Consider the following 11,684-nt stretch of genomic DNA (forward strand, 5'->3'; position numbering starts at 1 on the left):
AAAGAAAGAAAGAAAGAAAGAAAGAAAAGCCAGCTGTGATTCTGATGGCCTTTCCTTTATATGTTGATTTATCCCAACTACCCTGTAGTGGCTTTATGGCAGAGTACTGGATAATCTCAGTGGGCCTGGATCAGTCAGTGCCCCTTCTGTGGGCCTGAACTCAGCTCAGAGCCACTAGAGGGTTCTGAGCTCAGTTGGCCCCTCTCCAAGATGACTCCCAGGCAGTCACTTTCTCCTGTGGAATGACAGAGCCTTCAGCACTCACCTCCAGACAGTTCAGTTCTCCATGTCCACTGCTCCCCTCCACTGCTGCATCTCCATGGAGGCCTCTGGCGCTGCCAGCAGTCACTATGTTTACCCAGGCCTAAACCACACCTTCCATGCAGTGAGTCCCAACTCAGGGAGCTCTGCCAGCTACCTCCGTCTTTGTTGAAGTTTCTCTCTTCCCTCTCTTCATGGGCTTCAATTCTCACTTCAGATACTTCCTGGGTACCAGGGGCCTACTTCCCTCCTTGTCTTCCTTAAAGTGCTGTAGTCCATTGTCTGGACAGCAACTCCGATAGAGGCTCTTTCTCTGCTGCTTACCATTTCACCATCTTCCTGGAAGTCTCAATCAACAGCAATTTTAATGAGATATTTTACACTCTTCTCACTGAACTTATAAAACTGTTGTGTACTGTATGTTACACATGCAGCACATCTCAGTGCAGACTAGTAGCTATAGTTCAAGCACTGGGCAGCTATTATGGTTTGGGGCTTATGCTGCAAGGGAGAACAATATAATACAGGACACATTTTATAAGATTATTTATAATAGTCACCCAAAGAATGATATACAAAAGAGTGCAGGAAATTTGTCCACACACTAAGACCAAGGAATCAGCTGAAGGCCTGGATCCCATGAAAATATTCTGCATGAGTCCAGCTGAAGACCTACAGCTCATAACAATGCCTCCCACGAATCCAACTGGAGGCCCAGAGCCCACAACAATGTCTCATGCAGGCCTGTTTCACAGATCTGTGCTGCAAAGGCTCAAAGGTCAGTGGTGGAATCTAGAAAGTCTGTGCCAGCGGGATGACAGATCTGTGCTAACAGGCTGAGGGATCTGCACTGGAGCCAGGAAGCAATGCTCAAAATAAGAACCAGAGCTTCCCTGAAAGGTATCACAGCCATCCTCAGCAACAGTGAGGTCCCAAGCTCCTCCAGTGGTCAAAATGGCCAAGTTCCCACCAGGGAAGCCAATGTAGCAAGCTTCTCTAGGAAACCAGCAATGCACCATCTTCCCCTGTGGAGCCAGGAAGCGATGCTCAAAGTGAGGACCAGAGCTCCCCCAAAGTGAACCCAAGCCATTCTCAATGCCAATGAGGTCCTGAGCTCCTCAAAGGATGAAAACAGCCAAGTTCATCAGGAAAGCCAGCATGACAAGCTCCTCCAACAGAACCAACAGCTCCTTACAGCTTCTACTAGCTCCCAACAGCTTTTCGCAGCTCCCAACGTCCTCTCTTCTTCTCCAGTTCTGCCTCTTACGCTGCTGGCAACAGTCCTCAGGTGGGCTCCCACAGCCAGCACCAAGCTTACTGAATTCAGCTGGGGGTTATAAGTTGACCACCAGTTGTCAATCCATTGCAACAGCCACGAGTACCAAAATGGCTGCTCTATTGGACAGCACAGCTCAGCCAGTCTCTAGTGAGCCCCTCCACCACAGCCAGGTCCTCGGGAGACAAGTACACTGGGCCCATTTTTACATTTTAAAATCATTGTGTGGTGTTGATATCCAAGAAAACCTGAAAAAAATATTGAACATTGTAAGTCTCAGTTTTTGAGCAGTTGCCAAGCTTGTAAAATTTCATTGTTAAATCAACAATGTTGAAAGAAATAAAGATAAAAGAAAATTTGCATTAGAATGTTTAGAATGCCAAATCTGGAGAAGGAATTACTGGTTTATGAGGAAGAAAATGAAGTAATCTTGCAAATGACAGCTTTCCAAAAGGGATTGCATGTTAGGCAGGAACTGATGCTTTCTTCAAAGTAAAGGTAAATGCCCACAAGTAAATGTCTACATGTAAATGTCATTTGAGTATGTGCAGAAAGAGACATGGATGCCATCTCTCACATAATCCTTCAGTCTTGGATAGTTTATAGAAATTTTTAAAATAATTAAATGTTTAGTGAGGTAGCTCTTTCTTAAGAGTTAGCTATATCTATTTACAGCTAATCTAAACCCACTTTGTAATGTTCTATTGCTTCAGAGATAGTTTTGTACCTTAGCATGTTGATAAGTGCTTCCTCTCTTACACACAATTCATCACTTATATTACAATTCAGTAGTAGTAAACATTGGTTTAAATATAATTTCCATGTTACACAATGCAGTCTGCACCAAAAGATTTATTTTTGTGTTCTTCTCTGCACTTCAGTAACTTCTGTACTGTCTTTTGATAATGCCTAAATCTTTATAGATATTATTATATATAAATACTTTGTTTACCTTCAAGATCTTTCTAATTGTATCCACCACTTTTTGCATAATTAATTGCCTGATTGTCTTTATGTGATTATTTACCCCCTATTTGAAATCTGTTTTGCTTAATTCTATTCCTTCAAGACCCATATTTTCTTCTTCTGAGGTTTTGTTGTTGTTTATTTCTCACAAGTGTACATTTAATTAGTATTATGAGGTAAATGTCAGAGTCCCACCCTCCCTCTTTTTCAATGTTTAGAGATAAAGACTGAAGTGCCTGAAATTGGTTGCTTTGCTTCTAACAAAGTATTTGTGTATAGAAATGTCTCGTGGTTTAAATTTTCCAGAAGTCCTTTTTTTCCAGAGAGATGTTATTGAAACACCAGGTATTTCAATAAATATTGGATTGACCAGAATTAAGAAACAAATGACCAGAAGCTTTCTGTCTGTTTGGTGTATACTGATGCTGAGATCTAAATTATTTAGAGCTAATTCTTCACAATTTATTTTTTGTTGACAATCACTCAACTCTATTAAATTGATATAGTTTTAGTGAATGTTGAAACTGTGAGAAACACTATGATTTTTTTCCCATTTGATCTTGTGTTTGGCAGCACCATTAGCCCTGTTATTTTTGTAAAATGTTACATCTTGATTCTCGAATCATTTATGGAAAGTGATTTTGTCCCTTTCACCACAATGCTCATGTCACTAATTTCTGTTTATTTCTTTGTAACAACTCGTATTAGTTTTGGTCTAATGTGACCAAATAGTGGAGACAGTGAATACATATATTTTTGATTTTAAAAGAATAACTAGTCACTGTCTTCATTCAGAAATCCATGTGCTAGTTATGTGGTCCTCTGTGCATTATCTAGTTATGAAGTTTCATTTAATTTTTTCTTCTTTAGAAGCCTTTAAGGAACAATGACTAGAAATTGAATCTCAGGAAATGTATTTGTACTAAGATTCAAATAATCAGATGAGGTTTTTCTTTGTTGTTTTTTGTGATTAATTTTATGATAGATTTCTGATGCTGAGACATTGATCACCAACATTTGCAAATGTGTAGCATTATTTGTAGCTCCCTACATTTCCTACACAATAGGAAGTTTGATGTACAGAGTGAAAAACAAAGATTTAGATATTAAAAATGTAAATTCAGATATTAAAATTTTAATTACACTCTAAATTATTGACAAAAGACTAATTACACTCTAAATTATTGACAAAAGACAAACTCTTATGAAATACATTTTATAAATACATTCAAATATATTTCTAGAATAAGTGCACTGTGATATTTATCAAACCTGTTCATCCATTCCTATCTGCAGTGACTCTGAATCCATGCACTTTCCTTTTGCCTGTATTAATAAAATACAACTAGTTGCTAAGTACTGGCTTAAGCTTTTAATATACTATATCACTGTGGGGAACGTTAAGAACTTTATTTCTAATCAGATGTTTTAGAAGACACTGTAAAATGTAGTGACATACAGTTAGGTTGTCATTTGAGCTAAGTTCACACCTAAGTTCTCACTTTTGCATCTTCATTCCATTTTAGATCCCAACAGGCACAACAGCCATGCCTGTTCACAAACATGGTACCTGATCTCAGTTTATTTTCTTTGGCTTTTTTAGCTTTCTTGTGGCAGCTCCAGCCAGTGCTCCTTGTGCTGCACTTGCTGATGTACCTCTTCACACTGCTCAGGAATCTGCTAATGAGGATACTGTGTAGAGTGAATTTATACTACACACATCATGTACCTACTGTATACTTTCTCCACCTCTAAAATTATGTTCAGTGTGATAAAGGTTTTCAATCTGCTGTGCCTCTACTACTGTGTCACATATATGGTATAAGCTAATCACACATTCTTCACTTTTTGACACCCTCAACCCTTATTCATGGTTGCGGAGCCAGCCCACTATGTTTATCTTTTTATTCCCCCTGCTAAAATACATTATGGTAACACTTGTGATCACGACTATGTTGTGGTTTTGTACTGGGATGGTAGATGTTCTTCCAAAGCAGCGGGCACTCGTAGATGGGAATTTTGGGAGGTGACTAGATCATCAATATGTGATATTGGATTAGTCCACTGATGGGTTCATAGCTGTGTATGTTGTTGGGAGGTAAAGCCTCATAGGAAGAGGTGGGTCATTGTGGGGGTAGCCTAGATGGGAGTATATACATCTCCTCCTCTGATGAGTTGTTCCTTTCCAATGACACCCCATACACAAGTGTCCTGCTTTCCATTCCCTTCTGCAAGCCACCCTGCCTTGCATCTAGTGAGCTATGGGTTGAAAATCCTACAAATTTTGAAGAAAAGCACATCAGCCTCCTTTAAATTGTGGATATTGTGAATTGTGTCCCAATGCTGAGAAAGTACCTGAAGACAGATTTGTTCAGTTACAGCATTTTAGTGATAGTAGTAGTTCCGCACCTGGACTTATGTGAGTCTAAATGTAACTCAAAATTGTCTCACTGCCTCATTTTGCAATTAATGTTAAATTGTAGTGAGAAGAGATTTTATACACTTTGTATCAGATCTCATTGGCTGTTTAGTTGTCACTGTACTTTCCAGTGTCTTTATTGTGGCTGTCATCTATCTGAAGGATCTACACTGCTGAAGGATAGCAGGTATCTTCCTCAAGTGCAATTTTCCTTACTCTGGGTCTAAAAACACTCTGGCTCTTTGACATTTACTTATGTCTCAACCCAAATAGGTGTGAGCATCACAAAAGCATTGGGGAAGATCTGTTCAAATTAGTTGTCTGACTCCAGTGAGGGAATTTTCAAAGGCAGATAAATTTTGACTCCTGGGTGCCTAGGAGATACAGAAGCATCTTTAATGTCTAGGACAGAGAACTATTTGCATAAAGCTTGGATTTCGGCCAATAAGGTATAAATTAGGAAGTACTGGGTGGAGTGGCACTACCATCTCGCTAATGAGATGTAAATCATGAACCAGTCTCCATTTGTTTGGACCTTTTCTTATTCTAATAATAGGACTGTTATAGAAGCTGTTTCTCTAAGAGACCCCTCTTTTAGAGCTCATTGGATAATTTGTCTTAGTCCATCCTGAACCTCTTGATGCAGGGGATATTGTTTATGATGAGGGTAAGGAGTAGGATTCTTTAGATGAGTACAGACAGGGGTAGCAATTAGTGCTCTTCCCACTGTCTGTCTGTCCACATGGATGGATCCACTTGTAATTCTAGCAAGGGAAATATTAGAAAGCCCCTGTCCTGGTGGAAGCAAGAGTTCTACCTGGGCTTTGGACATGAAATCTCTCCCCAAAAGTGCAGTGGGGTTCTCAGGTATTATAAGAAATGAGTAGGTGAAATGGAGGTAGCCCTAAGAACAGGCCATAGGTTCACAGAAGTATTCTATGGGGTGTCCTGAGACTCCCCTAAAAATGGTATTTAGAGTGAGGTTTGTGGGGAAAAAGTAAGAAGCTAGTGCCAGTGCCAAATTACGAAGTTAATAGATAATACCCCCACTGTTAAGGTTGCCTTGGGCTGCAGTTAATAAACAGGAGTTAAAAGGGCCAGAATGTGGTGTGTCTCCCATACCCTGAGCTAAGACTTTATCAACCTACAAGCTCTACCATGGGAACTAGTCAGCAGGCTGAGACACAGATTGTGAAATCTAGCCCATAGAGGTGGCCCTGGGCCACAATACTTTTCCATTATGCATCTGAAAATGTTGTTTAAGCCAGGGCTGATAGATAAAACATTCCCAGTAGGCCTTCTCATTAGGAGAGTTAAGGAGGGATAAACTGGCCAGTTGCTGGAGAGTTAAAACTTTCTCTGAGGGAAAGGCTATAATTGACTTGAAGCATTGAAATCAAGGCCATGTAGCACCAACAATAGGCTGATAAGAGAAGGGAGAGTAAGGCAGGACCGCTCAAATTTTCTTTTTAACTCATGTAGTAATCCAAGGGGAACAAAAACTAGTTCATCTTGCTGGGCTTTGTTTTTTATTGCTAGTTCTCCTTTATGACAGAAAATGAGAATCAGCATAAGAATATAATTTTGGGTTTGCCACCAAAAGTCTATGGGGTATCAAGTAAAGCTCTTGTCTCTACTATGTTTGTAAAAGTGACAACTGTGAGGTGGGCATTCTAACTTAGAAATTTTAAGTTCCTCATTTGTGAGACACAAAATAGCAAAAGCTAGAAAGAAGCCATACAAAGATATTGTCTAGAGATATGCCAAGATTCCTGATTTCTCCTTCCTAATATCCATGGGCCTATAGTTTGGTCTATCCATTACTCATGACCAAGGCAATACTGCCAGGCAATAGGTGTTTGGACTGGTGAGTGAGCATGCCAACACTGAGCATACTGCAGTGAAAGCCTACAATGCCACCATTATGGTTGTCATTGGCACTCATGACCCTGGACCAAGGATCTTCTGATTTCTGATGAAAGGCCTAGCCAAAGACATGCCACTATGCTAAATAATGATGGGGGTGCTCCAGTACAGAAAGGTGAGTATGAAGGCAGTTGTTCCACCTCTGCTCACCTCCGTTTAGGCTGGGTATACTGACCACATCTGGTGGTCTTGAGTGGACTTTTCTTTAGTTCCAGGTGAGCCGCCACTTGTATCTGGTGGGATCCTCTGAGGGGGTTGGGGTGGCCCATAAGGACCCGCTTTTCTCTGGGTCCTCTGTCCTCACTACAATGAAGAAAGGAAGAAGTGAGGCAAGAACCACTGCCCTTGGCTCAAAACCAACACTTCTGATGGAAAATGAGAAAGTTAGGATTGAAGTAATGTGATGCAAAAGTTTATTTGTAATATTACAAATGCAGAAAAAAAGCTGTCTTAGCACCAGACTGGGCTACAAGGTAGGGGGTCCTCAGCTTATTGTCCAGTGGGTTTGGGGTGTACTCATACTTACAAGTAAGCTGGTTTATAAAAATAACTTTCACTGAATGGTGCACTCTAGGCCAGTCAGGCTCTTTGCCTTTGTTTCTGCAGAGGGAAAAAGATCTGTTAGGTGTGTGAAGCACCTGGTAAATGCATGTGATAGCTTTACAAGGGGCAGACGGTGCAAGTAAATAGTGCACAATACACATGTGATAAGCAGGTAAAGCCCCACTCCTCACCATGCAGTGAGTGGGAGGGTTGATGGAAGACTCGACACATGTATGAGATTTCTGCATGGGTGAGACTGCTGTGTTGGGTGCCCTGCTTTTTTTCCCAGCAGCAGACCAGGTATTGTTTTATATCTAAAATGTCTCCTAAATGTCACATGAGTTTGAAAATTGTTTGATTTGCATGGGCCTTCTCATCGGTGAATTCATTCATTGATATGTTCAGTATCTGAATGTGGTGTTAGGAAGTAGGGACTTTTTGGAAACATACTTCTAGAGGCAAGGCCTGGAAAAGTGTATTCCTGTTTGCAGATCCTGCCATCTTTCCCTCCTTCCACGCTGCTATGACTTACGTACCTTTTCCTTCACCTTTCTATTTTGCCATCCTGTGTGGACCTTGGATCCACTAGACCATGATCTGAATTTGTGAGCCAATATAAACTCCTCTAAACTGCGGGTGTGTGATATTTTGTCTCAGTAAAAGGAGAGTAACTATGACAATTACAGTATGCTAAATTTGTTAAAAGTTTAGATAAAATGTCCTACTGAAACCCCTGTACAATGTTTAGTCTCCCACCGAGCGGTGTGGCACATGGATGGAAAAAGACAAAGAGGGGAAAAATTTGCTGTTCCTAGGGCTCCAGGATGACCAGTTGCTCTTGGTGGAACAAAGGGTCAAGAGTCAGAGTGCCCAAGGCTTTTATTGGCACTAATTGGGGAGGGTGGCTTGGGGTCATGGCACAGTGCGTGGAAGAAAAACTTTACAGGCATGGCTTGTAACAGAACAAAGCATTCTCCAACCAGGCACAGAGGCCCCCCAACTAGTGGTGCAACAGATAACTTGATGTATGAAAGGCTGGCACTTTTACTGCCAGGAAGGTATAATTCTGAGTCCCATGGCCTCAGCTGGGATATTATCTCATGTTTTAGCCCTGGAATCTCACAGGCTTTTACTGGAACCTCCATTCCAGCTGTCAGCAGGGGACTTGTTCCCACTTGTGTGCTGCTGCTTTAACATCCTGAGACATATTGGCACCTCAGCAGGACTTGATCACATTCTTTTTGCCAATTAAGGGTACATCTGCTTCTATATAGCCAGCTTTAAATATCTCTGTGAATAGGGTTGAAGTAAAGGTCACATGAAGATGAAGGCAAGGGGCTGTATTTCTCAGTGCAATTCCACTTGGCAGTCTCCCACAGGGTCCCAAACACTAAGTTGTAACATCCAGTTTGGATGTGCTTGTGCTGATAGTAAATTCCATAATTTCCAAACATTTCTCCACAATTCCAAAGTTACTGTAGTTTTTTTTAAATGCCATAAAATTAGAAGAAATGTTTAACATTCCCTGTGATAAGGCACAGTGTTAGAGACATGGCCAAGTTTGCTTCAACTCTGTGTTATCGCCAGACCAATGCAATAAATAAGTTTCTTGTGGTTTAGTATGCCAGAAATTGGACAGGAAATCATCAATGAAAAAAGGAAGAATGAAAATAATGCTGTAAAGGACAACTTCCAGAAGGGGCTGAATGTTCAGCAGAAACTTTGAATCTCCTTGAAGTAGGGCATCTTCATATAATTTGTGTATGGATGCAAAGATAGAAAAGCACCATCTCTCACATAATTGCTACAGTTCATGGATAGTTTGTATATATTGTTTTAAAAAATGAAATACTAGCTGGATGTGATGTCACATGCCTGTAATCCTAGTACTCAGTAGGCTGAGTCAGGAGGATTGTTGGGTGTTCAGTTTCACCCTGAGCAACATAATAAGTTCAAGTCTAGTCTTATCTATAAGGTAATGCCCTGTCTCAAAAAAAATGATATGCTGAGTGAGGTAGGACAATGAATAAAAGCAGTATTGCAGCAGGTGGGATGTACTAAGTGTAGGTCTGTAGGCATTCAATAATTAGGTATAAAATGGCGCTCTGTATAGGGAGGAGCACAGGAAGTACATACAACCTGGGAAAGCAGTGAACGATGATGATGGGTGGCATAATTAGCTCTTGAGCCAGGAATTTTCCTCTGAAAATTTCTGTGTGAAATTAAAGAATGAGCTCTATGCTGGCTAAATTTTGAAAGTGGATTTCTTTTTATGTCAAAAATGTTGTAATCTTTACCATTTGGAATATGTAGGGTCGTTTTGAAAGACATCCTTGGAGGCTTCTTCCTCTAGAGAAGTGTCTGTGAATTTGAGGTTAGTTGTATGTTTTATAAAAAAGGGATATGTCTATCCCTTTCTATCCTAAGGCACTTTGAAGCAGGTTTTTTGTTTCATTTTGTGTTATTTTTTGAGTCAGAGTCACGCTATATAGCTCAGGCTGACCTTGAATTTACAGTGTAACCCACAATGGTCTTGAACTCATTGTGATCCTCCTGCCTCAGCCTCCTGAGTGCTGGGATTGCAGATATGTACCAACATACTTGGCTCCCAATTACAGGTTTTATGATATTGAGATATCCCAAGTTGTGAGTCTCAACTTTCCTTTAAGAAATACATGTATGATCCTTTAGGACTCAGTAACTTTTGAGGATGTGGCTGTGAACTTCACTGTGGAGGAGTGGACTTTACTGAATCCATCTCAAAAGAAGCTCTACAGAGATGTGATGGGGGAAACCTTGAGGAACATTGCTGCTATAGGTAAGGATGACATCTATTTCTTATTTATACAGTCAGAGAATATTGGTTGTTGCTCCTCAGTGCAGTTTCATTAAATAGATTGTGAAAACAATATGAAAAGTATCTCAGGCCTGGTTAGATTATATCATGAATCTAATTAGAATCTATTAATTTTTATGTAACAATGTAGTAACTCCTTACATTTCTTTGTCTGTAATTCAGGGAGACACTTGGATAACCAGGAAGTGGAAGAAGAGTACAATAACTACTGGAGAAATCTAAGGTAATTTACACTCACAAGGAAAGGGAATGTTCCTTATGAGTTCACATTAAAGATGACAATAAAAAAACTTAGGCCATGTTCAAATTTTTTTAACTTCACAAATACTCTCCAAAAATGTACACAGCTTGAGTATGCATCATCTGACAACTAAATACAAAAGTATTCCAATATAAGAAACTAAATTAGAACTGAAATCGTACAAGTGACACTATCTGATATATAATATAAAAATGTTCTTGTATGGGCAACATTGTGAATATGTATGAAATTGCATTTAGGTATTTTGTATAGATGTATATGAGAGGTGATAGACAAAGGAAAGTCTGACATTTTAGAGATGAGAAAGACAAACAGGGTAAGAGTAGAAGGTGAAGAGTAATGGGGAAAAACAAAAAATAATCAGTGTGTGATACACATATGTACAAATTGCCCAAAATAAAACTAAAATTATTCTATTACAAAATATACCGACTTAAAAATTCCCACATAAACTCTACTCTTTAGGGAATGGCTGTTTTGAAAATATTATCCTGCACATTCATTTAATTCATTGTCAAATTTCTTAGCAGGCATGAAAAGAGAATGTGTTCTGGTAAATCATTAATATAAAGACCCATTTTATTGTGACTTGGTTTTTTTTTTTTTTTTACAGAAATGAAGAGGTGGAGAAATGCTATCAATATAAAGCTTGGAATCAATATAAAGAAAAATTCCTTTGGACTCCAGATGCTAATGTCTACATGAAACAATCTGGTTTCAAACCAATTGAAAGACTTGCTTGTAGAAAGCCCCTCATTGGGCATTTGTCACTAAATGTGCCCATCAGAGCTCGCACTGCACTGAAACCAGATGAGTATTTAGGATCTGAAGAGAAGCTGTATAAATGTAATGAAAATGGAAGAAACCATGGTGATTTCCAGTCCTTTCAGAATCTTGCAAGGACAAAGGCTGAAAAGAAACCATATGAACATGATCCATGTGGGAAATCCTGCTCTGGTGCTAGTGAAAGAACTCACCTTAGAGAGAAGACCTTTATATGTAAGAAAAATTTGAATGCCTCCAGCTCACCCAGTGACATTCAGATCCATGAAAGAAATCACAGGGTGGGGAGACCCTATGTATGTAAGCAGTGTGGTAAAGTATTCAGTACACAGAGGTATTATAAAATACATGAAAGGATTCACACTGGAGAGAAACCCTATGTATGTAAGCA

General features: G+C 39.7%; 1 protein-coding gene across 1 annotated transcript in view; it reads left to right on the forward strand.

Annotated features, from left to right (window-relative positions):
* The window catches only part of LOC102023850 (zinc finger protein 433-like), a 128,331-nt gene that overhangs the window by 114,672 nt on the left and 1,975 nt on the right, over positions 1-11,684 (forward strand).

The sequence above is a fragment of the Chinchilla lanigera genome, unplaced genomic scaffold (assembly GCF_000276665.1).
Source record: "Chinchilla lanigera isolate Chin_1 unplaced genomic scaffold, ChiLan1.0 scaffold00145, whole genome shotgun sequence".
NCBI lineage: Eukaryota > Metazoa > Chordata > Mammalia > Rodentia > Chinchillidae > Chinchilla > Chinchilla lanigera.